Source organism: Carcharhinus amblyrhynchos, chromosome 8, assembly GCF_965287045.1.
Source record: "Carcharhinus amblyrhynchos chromosome 8, sCarAmb.v2.hapA, whole genome shotgun sequence".
NCBI lineage: Eukaryota > Metazoa > Chordata > Chondrichthyes > Carcharhiniformes > Carcharhinidae > Carcharhinus > Carcharhinus amblyrhynchos.
Genome location: NC_137331.1, coordinates 30647968 through 30666743, shown reverse-complemented (window position 1 = coordinate 30666743; position 18776 = coordinate 30647968). Strand labels below are relative to the sequence as shown.

The following is an 18776-nucleotide window of genomic DNA, read 5'->3' as shown; positions in this document are numbered from 1 at the left end:
ACTCCATGCCCCCTAACCTTCTGAAGCAACCTTTTGTGCGGAACCTTATCAGACGCCTTTTGAAAATCGAGAAACACCACATCCACCGGTTCCCCTTCATATTAATATGAAATTAATATTTCATAATAAAGGCCAAACCCCCACCAGAACAGTGTGACTTGGGCAAGAGATGCATATTGCTTGACTGAAGGCTTCAGTTTGGGAAAAGATGTTGTCATTTATAAGCCCAAGTTTCAAACAAGGCTATTACATCAGTGCAATTCATGATAATCATGTAATGGATGACAAGGGCTTTGCTTGCAAATTGTTAGGGTCCTCAACCAGAACCTCAACATTCTGGTATTGGCCACACTAGATCCCAACAATTTTTTATTTTTGCATAAATGTGAGCCTGGGATGCTTCACTCCAAGAGTAATTCTACTGACAAATTAGGGATCTTTTATAGTAAAACAAACTTAATTTGATAACAGTTTAACTATCAACATTGAGCAATATTTAAAAATGAAAGGAAACAACTTTAATTTCTAGCTTATGTCTGTTTCAGTTCTATATTAGCAATGTTTCTCTTCCAGACTTAAAAGGCCCTCTAAATACAGTTAGCAACTATAAATATCCTTGCTATACTAAACGTAGACACACTTAAAGCTTTCATAGAGATTTTGTGGAGACAGCAGCTTATAGAAAACTTGTCTTCACAGAAATCTGAGCCAGAACTGAACAGATGTTTCTCTGCTACAATCTTAGCTCCTCCCATTGTCACCTCATGACCCTATCTACCTCAAGCCACATTCCATTTCTTTTAAAATGAAAAAGAACTTATCCAACCAACCCCCCTGCTACCCAGACCGACTGCGACCTCCTGCCCCTTTTCCCCCACACCGATCGCCCACAGAGTTGCAGCAGCTCCCCCCCCAACATCAATTACCCACAGAAAGGCAGCAGACTCTCTCCACCTCCCCACCAGAGATCCATCTGGCCTCCTCCACCCTCCTGCCCCAGCACAGAATGATCTAGCCTTTCCTCCACTCACCCCCATCCCACCAGAGAACCATCTGGCCTCCTTTCTCCAATGCCCCCCCTCACCAGAGAATGATCTGACCCCCCCTCCTCTTGCACCGCCCTCCCCAACCCCAACCAGAGAATGATTTGGCCTCCCTCTTCCCCCCTGCACCCGAGATACATATGAACTGCCTCCTCCTCCTCCCTCCCCACCAGAGAATGATCTGGCCTGCTTCCCTCTCCCTCCCACCATCGATCTGAGTTAGAGAGCCACTGAAAGCTTCTTTTCAGAAGCTGGAGCACTCAAAATAGACCTTCACTGAGCATGTCTGTTTTGCACTGAATCTGGACGGGTGAATGCAATGGTAACGGGAGAAATGCAGGTAAGATTGAGCATCCAGCTCATTAAGTTAAATTTAAATGCATGTAAATGCCTGTTTCGGGTACAGTTGCGAACACAGCCACTTTCGGGCCTTGGTAAAATGGGAATCTGCACCACACGGATCGTGCTAATCGCCTCACGCCTGGCTTTACCAAGTTTTTGTGCTCAAAAACAGGCACAACACAATGGTAAATCGGGCCATAGCTCCTAGCTCTTAGACTACCTCTTAAGCCCCCTCAGAACCTTACATGTTTCAATAAGATCACTGCTCATTTCTCAAAGTCTAATGCTTATAAGCCCAATCTGCTCAACCTTTTGTCATAAGGCAACTTTTACATTCACAGAAACAGCCTAAGGAACTTTCTCCGAAATGTATCCAATGCAAATACACCCTTCCTTAAAAACACCAAAATTGTACACAGTACTCTAGGTGCGGTCTCACCAATGTTCTGTATAGTTATAACAACTTTTGCACTTCCCTTTGTCATAAAGGTCAACATTCCATTTCACTTCCTAATTATATTCTGTACTTGCATGCTAACTTTTTATGATTCATACATAAAAACATCCAAATCCCTCTGTATTGGAGCATTCTTCAGTCTCTCTCCATTTAAATAATATTCTGCTTTTTTATTCTTTCTGCCCTCACAATCTCATATTTTCTCACCTCATACTCCATCTGGCAAATTGTTGTCCACTCACTTAACTCTCCATATCCCTATGTACGCATTTTTTAAATCCTCCTCACATCTTGTTTTTCAACCTATCTTTGTAACATCAGCAAATTTGATTACAATACAGTTGGTCCTTTCAGGTGAGTCATTAATATATATTGTAAATTATTGAAGCCCCAGAATTGACCCCACCACATTCCACTTGTTAGTTTGCAAACCTGAAAATGATTCATTTATCCCGAATATGTTTCCTATTAGTAAACCAATGCTAATTATCACTTCCAACATCATAAGCTGTGACACCTTATCAAATGTCTTTTGGAAATCCAAATATATCATATTGACTGGTTCCTCTTCATTCACCCAGCTTGCTACATCCTCACAAACTCTAATTAGTCAAGTACACTTTTTCCTTTAACAAAACTAAGTTAACTCTGCCTGATTGCATTATGATTTTCCAAATGTCCTGTTACAAACTTCTTAATAATTAGGTTTAAAACTTCCTGCCCCTCCCCTGTCCTTGTCTTGTGTAACTTAAGTTTGACTCAAGGAAATCCCCATAAGGAATGCAGTTAGAGATATAACCATAAATGATTCTTAGCATATCCACACTTATAAGTGCTGTAAACTTGAGTTTTTAGATCAGATTTTCTACATGCTCAGTGTTACAATACAGAGTTTATAAAGATTGCAGTGTTTTGAGTCTATCACTTTAACTTAAGGTAAAATGGAGAAATTAAAAGGGGGTCATGTGACTCATTCTGAATTCTGCCCAACATCAAACCAGAGTGGACTGATTGCTAACGGGCACAAGAAGGGCCCAAGTCAAAATATTTTCTGAGAAAGTACTAAATGCCCATACCTATAGAGACAATGGTGACAGCATCTGACTGTAGGCAGACCATTTGTCTCCAAGTCTCATAGGGAGGTTATGAATTTAGGTTTTGTAAATGGTTATACTTTAAACTGTCTGTTTAATTCCATAATAAAATTGAATTACTGGTCAACAGGATACGCAATTAACATTTATACCTGGTATAAGGCCCATGTGATTCACACAGTCACGGAGATTGGCTTTGAGGAGGCAGGAGTTCATAGAAATGCTTTGTTGCATCGGGTACAGGGTTTCCTAAGCTATCACTGAACCTCACAGACACAAAGCTATCTGCAGCCATCTAAGAGACAGGGGGCAGGACAGAGATTGAGCCAGCCCTGCAACCAAAGAGAAAATGCTGATCGTTCACCACACAATCCATGTGTGGGTTTGGTTGGTGCTCAGATTGAAAGGAATAAGTTATGAAGATTTAAAGAAAGCTGGAAGGTTCACATAGTTTTGACTAGAGAGAAAAAAATCTCCAGTATAACCTTCAGAGTGAAAGTAAGTTCTGGAATTGGTTATCCAAAAGGTTGCCAAGCCGAGGTAAGAAAAAAGCCAAGTCATCAGGAGCTGAGAATAATTTTACACTGGCTCCAGGAAAATAATGTCCAAATAAGGTACATTGGAACGTATAAGAACATAAGAAATAGGAGCAGGAGTAGGCCATCTAGCCCCTCGAGCCTGCCCCGCCATTCAATAAGATCATGGCTGATCTGTCGTGTCTCAGTTCCACATTCCCGCCCTCTCCCCGTAACCCTTAATCCCCTTGCCTATCAAAAAACTAACAACCCGTGTCTTAAAAATATTTAGCGAGGCAGCCTCCACCACTTCAACGGGCAGAGAATTCCAGAGATTCACCACCCTTTGAGTGAAGAAGTTCCTCCTCAACTCCGTTCTAAACCGCCCCCCCCTTTATCTTGAGGCTATGCCCTCTAGTCCTATTTTTGTAATTGTAGCATGAAATTTTTGTTCATGTTAGAAGTCAAAAGGGGAATTTAATTTTTAGTTTATCATATAAGTTGCCTACTTAAAAGTGTTTAGACAATGTTGCCTTTAATTTGTTTGTTAAGGTAAAAATCTTAAAAACTTTAAATCTAGTTGTGTAATCCCTTCACTGAAATTCAAATACATTTTTAAAAGTTATCAGTCTCTATGAGGATCATAGCATCTGCCACAATTAGCCATATACTCGGCATATGTCAGTTGTATTCTTGGGAGTGTGTTCAACCAATGGGCAGCAGTAAGATAGTTAATAATGTAATAACAGAACAAACAACTGCTTGAAAGAGTAGGGTTCAATCTAAGAAAATTAAAATGAAAAGTCATATATGAGGGTGTTTGGCTAGAATAAGACAAAATTCAGCAAGAAAGAAAAAGTGGATTGGTTTGATCAAAGTAACTGGTCATTGAAGTTGGCAAATAAGATGACATATCAGTAATAGGAATGTGATGTGCTCTGCACTGCTGAACATATTCTTGCATGATGAAGAGCAAATGCAGCACAGTTTAGCGATCTGTAGATAAATTAAGAAATGCAATCTAAATAAATTTTAGTTTAGACTGGGGTAACATGATGGCACAGTGGTTAGCACTGCTGCCCCACAGCGCCAGGGACCCGGGTTCGATTCCCACCCAGTAGGTCACTGGCTGTGTGGAGTTTGCCCATTCTCCCTGTGTCTGCATGGGTTTCCTCTGGGTATTCCAGTTTCCCCTCTCAGTCTGAAAGATATGCTGGTTAGATGCATTGACCCGAACAGGAACCGGAGTGTGGCAACTCGAGGAATTTCACAATAACTTCATTACAGTATTAATGTTAACCTTACTTGTGACTAATAAATAAACTTTTAAACTTTTTGACAAATGTGACAGAGTTAGGGCCAATAATGCTGAAGACGTTAAGGTGTATAAAGGTGCAGTTTGGAATTGAAAAGCATGATCAGATGTACTAAAAATGTTAAATGAAAATGGAGCAGCAGTTATTAAAAGGAAATCTTTAGGATTTTAGAAGTTTTTACGAAATAGATAATGAGACACAGGGCTATTGGGGAAGATTTCTATATTTTGTGGACCAAGGTAATTGTGATATCAAATAGCAATTTTGTACATTTTGTAAATGGTGGTAGAATTGAGCACATATGTACACTTGAGGAAAGTCTAGCCTGGGATGTCAGTGACAATAGGCTAACAATTTAAAAGTTGAACTGATGGAGAAAGTTAAGAAAATTTTTTTTTTTACACAAAAGGTTGTTGAAGCACAAAACATTTGGGGTACAGACCTTTACACCTCTTAAGGGAAAACTGATAACAAATTGAAGCAGAGAAAGATACAGGCTATGTGGAGAAAGTGGGATTAGCTTTGGTTTGTTCTAAGAATCAGTACAGACATGATGGGCAATAGGATGAACATCATCCATCTGTGTGGTAAACATCTAGGTTTCTATAATACTCTCACAGAACAAGAAACTACAATGATGCCTCAAACTAATGCAGCACAAGCCAAATACCAAACCTGCTTTCTTCGTTTTGAAGTGCAATTCAACTCAAATCCACCAACACCTTACTTTTTAAACAAAATGTCATAGGAAAAGGGTTCCACTGTATATGAAAGACCAATAAACCCCAAAGAGTTTGGTCCAAACTCAATATCAGAAAGATGTGAATCTACTGTCATTTAGATGCATTTCTTTTTAAGTTTTTGCTATTTGCATCCCTTGTGAACATGCACAATATTATCCCAAAATCAAGCAACCCTTTCACATATAGTAATCTTTTATATAATTTTACGATTGTATAAGTGAATGTAATTCTTATTTATCTGGTACTTCTTTCTAGTTTAAGCAAGACAATGAACACATATTTCCTTTGTTTGGGCAGAGGAATCTTGGGTATCATTCCAGGCTATTTAGTTTAGGAAGGGAGGAGACCGGAAAAATTATGTATACTTTTCTTGTTTGGGGGTAATATTGATGGCGGATTTTCCCATACCCCGGCTATACAGCTTGGGATGAAAGGAAGATATGCAAGTGCTTCTCTTGGGTCTCAAACCACAGAGAAGAAAGACAAAGGAGATGAGCGTAGCTTTGCAAATGACTAAAAAACATGTCAGGTTTCTGATAGGTGACATCCAAGATCTTTGGCATTTAACAGATTTACTCCTCTCCTGCACAACAGGTCTCACAATTTAAACTTCAGTTCCAAGTAATTCAAAAGCTGTACCTTCAACGTTCTGAATCTTAATGGGTTTTCTTTATTATGTGTTCATGAGTGGTAGGTGTCACTGGAAAAGCCACATTTACTTTCCCTCCTTAGTTGCTGAGAGATAGTGGTGAATTGCCTTTTAGAACCATTGCAGACCTTATAGTGATGCTGCTTTCTTGTCATGCGAGGAATTCCACTATTTTAAATCAATAGCTATGATTGAGCAATATTGTTGTCTAAGTTCAGGATGTGGATGACTCAAGTGGAATTTGGAAATGATAATACTCCCATGATTACTCTTAACTTTGCTGGATGACATTAATCTCAGGTTTCTAAAGTATTAAGAGCATCATTTGCTTCTTAATGTTAAATTTGTTTATTTCAAAATATAGCTTTGGGGTAACATGTTGGCACAGCGGCTAGTACTGTTGCCTCACAGCGCTGGAGAACTGTGTTCAATTCTGGCCTTGGGTCGCTGTCTGTGTGGAGTCTGCGCATTCTCCCTGTGTCTGCATGAGTTTCCTCCGGGTGCTCAGGTTTCTTCCCACAGTCCAAAGTTGTGACAGTTAGGTTGATTGGCCATGCTAAATTAACCCTAGTGCCAGGGGATTAGCAGGGTAAATATCAAAGGTTAGGGGAATAGGGCCTGGGTGGATTGTGGTCAGTGCAAATTCGATGGGCCGAATGGCCTCCTTCTGCACTGTAGGGATTCTATGATTCTTTGAGCTACCCAGATCATTTTTTCTTCAAAAGACTAAGAACCAAAATAACTCACCTAGTTCATTTTTGTTTGTGCTAACCATAAGTAGTTTGCTCAGTAAATAGATAATGAAATATGATCTTCTGCACAATACATTGTTGAGTACATTGCTGGTGAGGCAGGTTCCTCCCAGTATGCCCAACTCAAGTCACCAACATTGTTATATGCTGCAATTAGTTATTGAAGGTCAATTGCAAAATGTATGTTTTTTATTGGAAAAATAGGGAATTTAACCCTTTGCTTTTCCACACAGGTTCTCACTTCTTTGGGAAGTGAATTTTTAAACTCCTCCAAAATAACCATTTCCCTAAGAGCATCATATGTCTGGTCTATTTTCAAAGCCCTTATCCACTTATCAAAATAACTTTCTTTGATCCTTTCAAGTTCTATGTACATTTGACCTGATTCTTTCCTTAGATTTCTAAACCATTGTGTGTAGGCTTCTGGCACTTGTTCATATGCAGTTAAGAATGGCTTTTTTCACCTATAAGACCATAAGACATAGGAGCAGAATTAGGCCACTCAGCCCATCGAGTCTGCTCCACCATTCAATCATGGCTGATATTTTTCTCAGCCCCAGTCTCATGCTTTTTCCCCATAAACCCTGATCCCCTTATTAATCAAGAACCTAACTATCTCTGTCTTAAAGGCACTCAATGACCTGGGCTTCATAGCCTTCTGCGGCTAAACAGTTCCACAGATTCACCTCCAATCTCCTCATCTCTGTTTTAAAGGATCATCCCTTTCGCCTGAGTTTGTGCCCTCTGGTTCTAGTTTTTCCTACTGGTGGAAACATCCTCTCCACGTTCACTCTATCCTGTAAGTTTCAATAAGATCCCCCCTCATCCTTCTAAACTCCAACAAGTACAGACCCAGAGTCCTCAACCGTTCCTCAAATGACAAGCTCTTCATTCCCGGGATCATTCTTGTGAACCTCCTCTGGACCCTTTCCAAGGTCAGCTCATCATTCTTAGATACGGTGACCAAAACTGCTCACAATACCCAAATGGGGTCTGACCAGAGCCTTATACAGCCTCAGAAGTACATCCCTGCTCTTATATTCTAGCCCTCTCGCCATGAATGCTAACGTTGCATTTGCCTTCCTAAGTGAATCTGCACATTAACCTTAAGAGGACCTTGAACAAGGACTCCCAAGTTCCTCTGTGCTTCTGACTTCCTAAGCATTTCCCGATTTACAAAATAGTCTATGCCTCCATTCCTCCTTCCAAACTGCATAACCTTACATTTTTCCATACTGTATTTTATCTGCCACTTCTTTATCCACTCTCCTAACCTTGCCAACTCATCCTTCAGCCCCCCTGCTTCTTCAATACTATCTGCCCTCTACATATCTGTGTGTCATCTGCAAATTTAGCAACAGTGCCTTCGGTTCCTTCCTCCAGATCGTTAATGTATATCGTAAAAAGTTGTGGTCCCAGCACTGATCCCTGAGGCAGACCACAATTCACTGGCTGCCAATGAAAAAGACACCTTAATCTCCACTCTCTGCCTCTGCCAGTCAGCCAATCCTCTATCCATGCCAATATCTTACCCTTAACACCATGGGCTCTTAAGTTATTTAACAGTCTCCTATGCAGCACCTTGTCAAAGGCCTTCTGGAAATCTAAATAAATCACATCCACTGGTTATTCTTTATTTAACTTCCTTGTTACCTTCTCAAAGAACTCTAACAGCTTTGTCAGACATGACCTCCCCTTGACAAAGCCATGCTGACTCAGTCCTATTTTATCATGCACTTCCAAGTACTCCGCAATCTCATCTTTATTAATGCACTCTAAAATCTTGCCAATGACCAAAGTCAGGCTAACTGGCCTATAATTTCCCATCTGCTGCTTCCTTAAACAGGAGCTTATCCTGAGATAATCATAATCCCCAAATACCTCCTCTGATAGTGAAGCAAACACCTCACTAGCTCAACTTATCAGCTTTGTTTGAATCAGCAATACCTACATGATTTGTGGCCATTTCAATTGTTTAGCTACTTTCTCAAATCAAACAGAAAAGGCTTCCACATCCTTTTCATCAAACCTTGTCAGCGCTTGGACACATTTAAACAGATCCTCACAAGGCCTTTAATTACGAGGAGTTCGCTCTTCCTCATCACTATTCCCAACTTTTACCTTTACTCCACCAGACGTTCACTTTTTACTTCCAGTTTCCGAAGTTCAAATATTCTTTTGTTTTCTTTTTGTTCTGCCAATGCTACTCTTTCTTTTTCCCTTTCCTCAATTTTAATCACAATTCAAACTGTTTCATTTCCATTTCCCTTGTCATTGCTTCTAATACAAACAGTTTCATTTGTTTTCTTTTTGCAATTCAAACTGTTTCAACTCTTTTGCTCTTTGTTCCGCTGCAATTGCCTCTCTCGCTTTCACTTTTGCTAGTCTCTCTTTTGCTTCTAATTCAAGCCGTTTCATTTGTAATTGAATTCTATCCATTTCCAATGATTCCGACTGTGTTCGACAATTTCAAATGCTGAGTTCTCACTCCAGTTATCTCTTCTTTCCTTGCTCCTTCAGGTATCAACTGCAGCTTGTCTATCAATTTCAAAAGCTTTGCTTTAACCAACTTTTGTAAATCACTGATTGGCTTCTTCCACACTCAGAAAAACGTTAGCCACTGAAAGGGTCTTTATTCCACAAGGCACTCCCAATTTAAACTAACCAAATGCAACCCCTGAAGAGAAAACACAAATACTCAACACTCACTTGCCAGAAATCTACCATCCCATCCGCTCCAATTCCACGGACAATGAAAATGTCGATTGACCTCAGGCGAATTTTCCAGTCTTAGGTCGAGTGAGACTGTAAAATCCTGCCCACTGTCTTTGAGTTCAATAATTCTAACCCAAACAAGGAATCAGACTGTAATCCCACAAGCACCCCCAATTTGTTAGGGATCATATCAGAAACTCCAAGGTATATTCACCTGGACCCCAACTTTTCTTGATTTTGGCATCAGTGTGATCATAAGGTGTTTTGCTCTAGGTGTGATTCTATTGATCCACTAGTGATCTTTTTATTAAAACAAACTTTATTTAACAACAGTTAAAACATAACCAGAAGAAATAGCACAATTTTTACCACTTGAAATACTTAAACATGACAATATAATTCTTAATTGCTAGCTATTTATACTAGTTTCAATTTGAGCAATATTCCTGCAGATGTAAATTCATCTTCAAAATCAGTAAGTCACATAGACTTACGTGAATTCCCAGTCCTCCAGCTTTTTAATCCCGCTGGACAGAGATACAAAGAGACACCCTTCTTCTGACTCTCAGACAGCAGCCTCCAAAGGAAAGCCTGTCTTCATACAGCAGAACTCCAATGAGAGAGGGAGAACATACTTCTTGCTTTTTTGCGGACCTCTGGAGAAAGATACCTATTTTCTAGCAGGCTCCAGATTTCAATTTCCAAAAAAGGAAAAAGCTCCTGCACCTTGTCAAATTCAAACTGCAACTGCCTGTTTTTTTTTCTCCTCTGTAAGTCTAGCTCCACCCACACACATGATTTTCTTGTCAATCAAGCTAACCAAACCGTACTCTGAAAACTCCAGGGTGCAACCCTAATATAAAACTGCACTGACCCAGATTAAAACAAACGCAACAATAATTAGGAGAAAGTAACCTTTTGCATGCTCAGCATGTGAGCTACCGGCTGTAAGTAATTGGCACTGAAATCAGAGTTGAAGTAGAAACACAACCTTCACCAAAACATCATATAAGACATATTTCTTAAAGGCATAGTATTGTCACATTTTATACTTTCAAATTGCATGGCACTGATTATTTTTAAGCAAAGATAAAGTGATTTGTTCAGTTTGATTACAATTACTTTTTGTTCGAAAAAAGTATTTTTTTAGTAAAACTAAATTGATCAAATCATGAGAACTATTTACAATAATTATAGATGCAGTTTTCCACATTATTCAACGTTCTATTCAAAGAAGCAGTATCAGCCTTTCACTTATTAAGGATTATATACAACTTTTTAAAAATAAAAAAATAAGAACTTACCTACAACTTCTGCTGCTTTATCTGTTGAGTCCCAGTCTGGAATTATTAAAAAAAATACTTTTTTTAGTCTGCATGTTCATCTCTGCAATTTTGCAAATCAAATAATGTCATTCACAATTTATAAATATTTGCTGGCCTGGTATTAAAAATCTCAATGATCTTTAGGTTATTGTGGCATACTATTTCAGTGTTTACACATTATCGTTCGTCCTTCATTTCAAATTACCTCTTTTTCAGCATTACCTTCATATCATCCACCTCTGGCCAAGAGACAGGTAACTAGTTACTCTATTACAACTTCTGCCTTCCCTGTGCCTCGCCACCGATGGTCACTTCTTCAGCCATCAAAGACCCATTGCTCTGCAACTCTCTCCTTTAGCTCTCACATCTTCATTTTATAAGACCCTCTTTAAAAAGTACCTATTTGATCAAATGTTTGATCGTCTCTCTTACTATGTCTTTTACCAATAGTGTTTGTTTTTCCTTATGCATTTGTGAAATACGTTTGGATATTTGCTTCGATGTTACGAAGCATTTGTTGTTGGGACACAATTGAATACACCTTGTACACTAACTCCATTTGCACTTTATCCTTATTACAAACCTCTCATAAAAATTTAATCTTTTGTTATTTTTAGACTATTGGTCTACAACCACTACATTCCATGATGGTTATGAGGTGTAGCAATTTTATTTAACCTTTAGATTTACCTGGCCATACATGCACATTATAATAATTTCATTTCAGATATCTGGCAATTTAAAATTTGAGTCAATTTCTTCAGAAACACCTGAGCAACTTTAGACAGCCCCATTCAGTTAAAATAAATAACCCATTTTATGCCCAGTTGCTGTGCTGTCAGATTTTTTTGCTTCGATTCATTAGCTGCTTGCTGTTGCTGTCAATGACAGCATATTTTTGAATGAAGCTGCAAGGAAGGAATATCCTTGTTATTCCTGTGAACGAGATTGCTCTGTTCTCACAGTAAGAAACAGAGAGATCACTGGATTAATTTGAATATTCCCCACCACATTGCCCTCCTGCCTTATTATTCCCAGTCCGACCCTCTCCACACTACTACCATTCCCAACCTCCCTTGGAAAAAGGCACCATAAAGTTTGATATAAAGCATAATAATGGAGCGAAGAATTCAACATCTAATGAAAGGTGGGAAATGTGTGAGATTTGCTCAGAAGCATATTCAGAGAAACAGGCAGACACAAATTCGAAAGACAAACCAGAAGAAGAACAAAAAGAAGAACCAGAAAGAAGCTTCTCGGCCTTTTGGCTAAGATCAAGTGAAGTTTTGCTGTCCTGCACTTGTTAAAAGTCAATGAGGTTACACTGAGGCTTCATTTGAAGCAATTTTTTAAAAACAGCATCTAGGCCTTTTGGCTAAGATGCAAATGAGATCAAGCACTTGAGCGGGTGCAATGCCTGCTCCTATCAGTTTGGATCATGTAGATTGCCCAAAAGCCCAAGACAGGAAAAGGGCAGCCAGTCTTGTCAGCTTGGATCTGTAATGTCTTGCTGGTAGAGACTTTGATTGGATATAACTAAATACTTTACTTAAAAAGGCAAATCTAGGCTAACAATATTGTACAATGGGGACTTCTCGTTAATCAATATTATCAGTCTACCAATCTGATTCCAGTCTCAGTTTGATTACAGCTACCCTTGCTACACTTCATAATTCTTTGTATAAATGGTTCAGAGTAAAAGGAGGGACATGTTGGGCCCTACTCTGCAGCTGTACCATTAAACAGCCATGTGCTAATTAATGCTTGACCTTTTGAGCCATTAATAAATGGTTTTGAATAAAAAAAACAAGAATTACATTGAATGATAAGGAGTGAAAATGTAATGAATGTAATGAAGGTGGTAAACTGTAAAGCTGAATATAAGCAAGATAGACTTGTGTACTGTTCAGAATTGAGTAGAAAGATATAGGATGAAATTCCAAAGGAATGCAACATGCTTCACAAAAAAAAGTCCAGAAAGGGACAATTATTTAAATAGCAAAACGTAATTACATGGAAAGTGCTTCATGTGTCAGAAATGGCTCAATTTGGCACACTCACCTGAGCCAGGAGGTTATTAACTAACTTCTACTCCAGTGACTTGAGCACATTGTCTAAGCTGACACCTAAGTGAAGTACTATGGAAGTGTTAAGTGTCAGAGATGTTGATTTTCTGAAACATTAACCAAAGACTCCATTTGCCCTCTTAAGTGCACATACAAGATCCATGGCACGATTTGAAGAGCAGGACAATATTTGTCCCTCAATCAATGTCTCAACAACAGGTTGGCTGTCCTTATCACATTGTTACGTGTGGGGGGCCTTACTGTGCGCAACTTGACTGCCATGTTTCCCACATTACAAGACTGACTGTACTTCAAAAAGTACTTAATTGGCTGTGAAGTACTTTGGGACATCTGGAGATCGAGAAAGGTGCTTTTTATGCAAGTTCCTTCTTTTATTAGAAACTGAAGCTTTTGCAACAATGTGCAGTGAGTAAAGCAAATTAGATATTGAAACATTTTAAAATTTCAATATCAAGCCAAAATAGTGAGGTAACCCTGCCTCTCTATAAATCACTGATCTGATTACTATAAAATACCATGTGCAGTGTGGATTACTGCAGGACAAAAACAATATTGCAGCAAATCAAAGCATACAGAAGAGAGCAACCAGAATGAGTATTCAGAGGGACAGATTCATAATGAGGAGCAATTATGTCATTTAGGCATATCCTCACTGGAACAGAGAAGATTGATAGGAGATACAAGAGCTGTTCTATAGTATTTTGAAAGATAATAAATAATGTAAACCATGACAAGCTACCACACACTGTGCAAAAGAATTAGAGGGCACAGCTTGCATTAAAATAAAATCAAGGGCCTGATTTTACCATCAAGTTGCTCCCGTTGCTACGCATTTTGCTATAAATCCACATTCCGTCTCATATAAGCTTAACTTTCTACAGTGCAATATAAATACTTGAGGGAGGTGCAGCACAGTAGTGCACTGCGAATGAAGAAAGCTGCAAATTCCATACACACTATTTCTCACAAGGCAAAATCATGATCTCAGCAATGCCCAGACACCACCTTAAGGCTCAAGGATATATAAATGAAAAGGACATCCTTCTGCCACTGTGTTTATGTTATTGCAAATACACAGCTTTACCCTGCCTGGTTGATGCTTTGTAACTACAAAACTGAAAACAATAAATCTTTTTACTAAGAGCTTCCATCTCACTGAGGTAGCTTCATGCTAATCCACATCCAACAACCTGCTCTGAAAGTTCTGTTCATATTTTGACAGCTGTGACAAATTCCACCACAGCAGCTAAGACAATCCACAGCATTCTAAAACAGTCAACCGCATTCTAAATAAAACAACCCACATCGCTCTAAACAAAATGTCAATTTTTTTCTACCTCCCAATGTCAATGAATCCGTTAAAAAATCCCAGGATCCGGATCTACAACGTCATCAAAAATCAGTTGTTCTTTGAGCTGTGCCTTTTGTGGTGGAAGTAACAAGTCTAGGCAGAGATACTGGAAAGCAGATTCCACACTACTCAACTGTTTCTCATGCCACTGGGCAGCCAAAATAGTTAGGAAACTTTTTGCCGCTCTGTACTGACACTTTTCACGTTAATTTGTTTTTGCAGACATCTGAAATGTGTGACATAACTTGTCCAACACTTTCAAAGTCAAACATTAGTTTTCTTGTTCGAATGAGTACTTTCATAAACTTGCCTTTGAACAGTGCAACAAGAATAAGTTAACACATGTTATCCATAACAAACTTTTCCCAATAATATAGACTAGGATCAACTAAAAACAGCGAATCCACTATTTTTGGATAGTATTGGAAAATAACTATCATGAACATATAATTGATGTGTGATGACACAAATGTAAAGTCAATATTCTAACTCCATGCATTGCTACAAGCAAAAAAATGTACGCTTTCTTCATCAATAGCTCCTGATACTTGTGTATTACAAATTACATCCCAACATGATTTTTTTTGTGTTCAAAACGCACTGCAATGAAGGCGGATTCTGCATGATGTCTGAAAGATACTGTGGGCTCAAAGAGCAACTCACTTTAAATTGTTCAATTGGTTAGTCTGCTCAGTGAAAGCAGTACCAGTTACACTGAGTAAATTATTCATTCTTTGCAATTCTATTGGTTTCAGGATGAGAATAAGAGCAAGCAAGCATTTCCATAAGTTGTGCTGAAATACAACTCAATGTTTATCTTCATACTTAGCTATTGAAGGCTACAATCATCCATGGAACTATACCTCAGGGCATCTTGTGGCCCATAGGTAGCAACTTTGCCTCTGAACCAGGAGATCCAGGTTCAAATCCCACTCCTCAACTTGTTGGCCACAGACGGTGCTCATTACGTGCTTCCAACAAGTTGATAATCAACCTGCTAATCTTTCCACATGCTTCCCCACAATTCCCCAAAGGGAAAATAAAGTGTGGAGATACAAAACAAACAAACCAACCTTATACAGATGCAAAAGATTCCACAGCACTATTCAAAAAGGATTTTCTTTTGGGATCTTGCCAACATTCTAGCTTCAATTATCTCCACCCAAAACACACTGCACAGTCATTCACTCATCTGTTGTCTGAGACCACCCTGTATATAAATTGGCTGCTTCTTTTGCCAACATAACCATTGCCAATAATAGGCTTTAAATTGTTTGGAACATTCTGAACATATGATAATGTTTGATATAAATGCATATTCTTCTTTATTCTAATCCAGAGGAGCTTAATAAGATTATGATTCCATATGGATTGTGTATCAGGTCAATCAAATCTTTTTATAAAAATGATGAGGAAGTTGAGATATCAGACTACAGTTATATTTTGCAGTAAATATCAATCATGATCAACTGTTCACCAAGAATGAACACACAAGTTGCTAAGTCAAAGTCACTAATAAGAATTGCTGCAAAAAGACAAAGGTTTGAACTTTGATTTTATATAATACATTCTTTAATATTATCAAATATCTACAATTGTCAATTCAAACACCATAGCATAACACCATTGCTTAATCGAAATCCACTCCTATTCAATTGTTCCAAGTGACTGTGTAAGTCAACAACTTATAAAACAAAAACTTAAACAAAACGCTTGAAATTTTCTGAATAAGTAGATCAAAGTTCCCTGGATGTGGAAGTTGGGGGAAGTCTATGCTTAGGATTAAAGATGGAGAAGGATTAATAATGTTGTTAACATAGAAGGAGGACACTTACTTGAAAAAATATTTACCAGAGGAGAAAGAGAAATTGTTTTGAAATTGTGAAAACAAAAAAAAGTAGAAAGGGCAAGAGATATCATAAAGAAAAATGAAAAAAAACAACAAATATGAATGCACAAAGCATTCAAAACAAAGCCAAGAGAGTTAGGATCATTATTGGCTTGAGAAGAATATGATCTAGGAGCTATAATGGAAACATGGTTAGGATTTGGACAAGATTGGAACTTATTACTAGTATATCAATTGTTTTTATAAAATTGGGAGGGGCAAGATGAAGATGATAATAATAGTATAATAACCAGCATTTAAGCAAGTTCTAAGGGTTTGCACCAAGACAAAATCCATATGGACAGAATTAAAGAAGGAGGAGGATGATATAATTCAAGCAGGCTATCAAACAATGAAGATGTGAGAGAGGAAGCAGTTCATAAGACTGCTAAAAGAAATACCCAAGTACAAGAACAAAAATAAAAACAATGGGCCAAATCCTCTGGTCTCCAGATATCAAAGGCAGATGTAGGATTGAAAATGCACATTGTGACCCTGTGGAAATCCTGATGCATGGACTTGCATGGGAATTGGTTATTCTTAGCTACAGTTGGAAACTTGGGACAGACCCAAACAACTTAATTTAGCCATTATCTAGGGAATGTTAGACAGTTTAAAAACTTGGTCTGAACACCTGGGTAGCTCCATAATCAACCCTTTCAAATAGCTCCCCATTAATTCAATTACCACCCAACCCGACCATTCCGCCACTCCAGTTTTCAAGGCTCACAAGAATATTTATGAATAACTAAAGCAAAGAAAATATAAATGGAATAGGAATTTTCAAGGAATGAAAACAGAATCCAAATGTGAAGTAGGAAGTTATTAGATAAACAGGAAACAAATATTTTACATCTATTGTCTTACGGTGATGGTGGAATATTAGTAGAGTAGGATGCAAAATTATTAAAAATAACTATAAAAAAAAACAAACTGGCTCTTAAAAAGTCAGTATGGGTCGCCACCAGGCCTCTGTGAACTAACGTCCTACGCTGTTGAAAAAACTCAAAATGCAATGATCAAAAATGATCAATCTTAAAAATGCAAATAATGTCACAATATTCTCTCTAAAACAGTGAGAGTGCGCAGTCACATAGCAATCAGAAATGCACCGTGCAATGAACAGAGCATGCAAAAGCAAAGTTCCCTTTAAGATGTGTATATGTGTGGTCATGCATCGATCTAATGCAGGGCTTTGAAATGTTGGCTTATTGCAAATAGAAGTCACAGGGAACTTTGGTCACAGGGCTGGAGGATCGCCAATGTAATATCTCTGATCAAAAAGGAAAAGGAGAATGTATCCTGTAACTAAAAACTGGTTCAGAAACATCATTTGTGAGTAAACTTTTGAGTTTCCAAAATTTGATCAAATTATTAATAATTTAGAGGGGCTGGTGATAATTAAGGAAAACCAGCCAGGACTTGTCAAAGGAAAAATGAATTTGCTTATTTTGAGATGGTCAGTTGGGCAGATAGATGTAGAAAAAGTTTATACAGAATTTCACAAGGTATTTGATAAGCTATCTCACAGAAAACTCATCAAAGATTTAGTTGTATCATAAGAAATGCAACATCTTGGAAAGAAAGTTTGTTTGCAGTCAGGAAACAATGAATCTAAGCAAAGTGGTTGTTGATAGATTACCATCCTGGAAGTTTTGCCCAAGATAATTCACTTTCCTCAGAAGGCTGAATAAAGTTCAGTATTGGGCACGAGTAGTAAACGATTTTGCTCTTGATTTTTTTTTCATTTTATGCTTTTATATTCTAATTAAAGTTTGTAACTTTCAAATTTATGTTGAGTGCGTTTGCACTAAAGTCTTCCACCACTTAGAAATCCCTGCAAAACTTCCTACAGACTAGCCGAGAAATTTAAGTCAATGCACATATGGTGTTCTCAGTTACAACTACAAGTTCTCAGATAAGTTAGCTGATGTTTAAGTGTTCATTAAATAATTTAGCTTCTTCCAAAACAGAATCTTTTTACAATGTGAAATTGAATAGTTATTGCAGTATTTTAGAGTGTTATGCACTCACTGCAACACAACGCAATACCACAATAACCTCCTGAGCTCAAAACATGGATGGCCAGTAGTTTTCCTTTTATAATGTTAGAAGTTTATTGAATCTCATACAAATCAACATAATTTCTGGAAGTAAAGTGACACAATACAGATACATCATATATCTTTCCCTTTCACATTATGTACAATCACATGTACATTAGTACTGTTATCTACAACTTCAAATACACAGGAGCAACTTTTTAAAAATTGATATTCAAGTTGTTTTCAAAACCAGTTCACAGTCACAAATAATGAAAGGACCCTAAAAGCTTTTTGGTTCGATGCAACAAAATGGACTGAATGGCTTTCACATCCATAAATATTTTGTAAAAAGTTATGTAGAAAACTAGACAATATATCATGAAAAGTACATGAGGCATATACCAAATAATCAAGTAAAAGGACCCAAATTTGAAAATCAACTTATTTGGCAGTG

The 18776-nt window shown here is 38.0% G+C and overlaps 1 protein-coding gene across 13 annotated transcripts in view; it reads right to left on the bottom strand.

Annotated features, from left to right (window-relative positions):
• fam49bb (family with sequence similarity 49 member Bb) overlaps positions 1-18776 on the bottom strand; it is a 194963-nt gene that overhangs the window by 68463 nt on the left and 107724 nt on the right. For all 13 annotated transcript variants that reach the window (XM_080193839.1, XM_080193838.1, XM_080193834.1 and 10 more), the window contains exon 2: positions 10931-10966. The gene's annotated coding sequence lies outside the window, so the exon portion shown is untranslated. The remainder of the gene's footprint in view (positions 1-10930; positions 10967-18776) is intronic.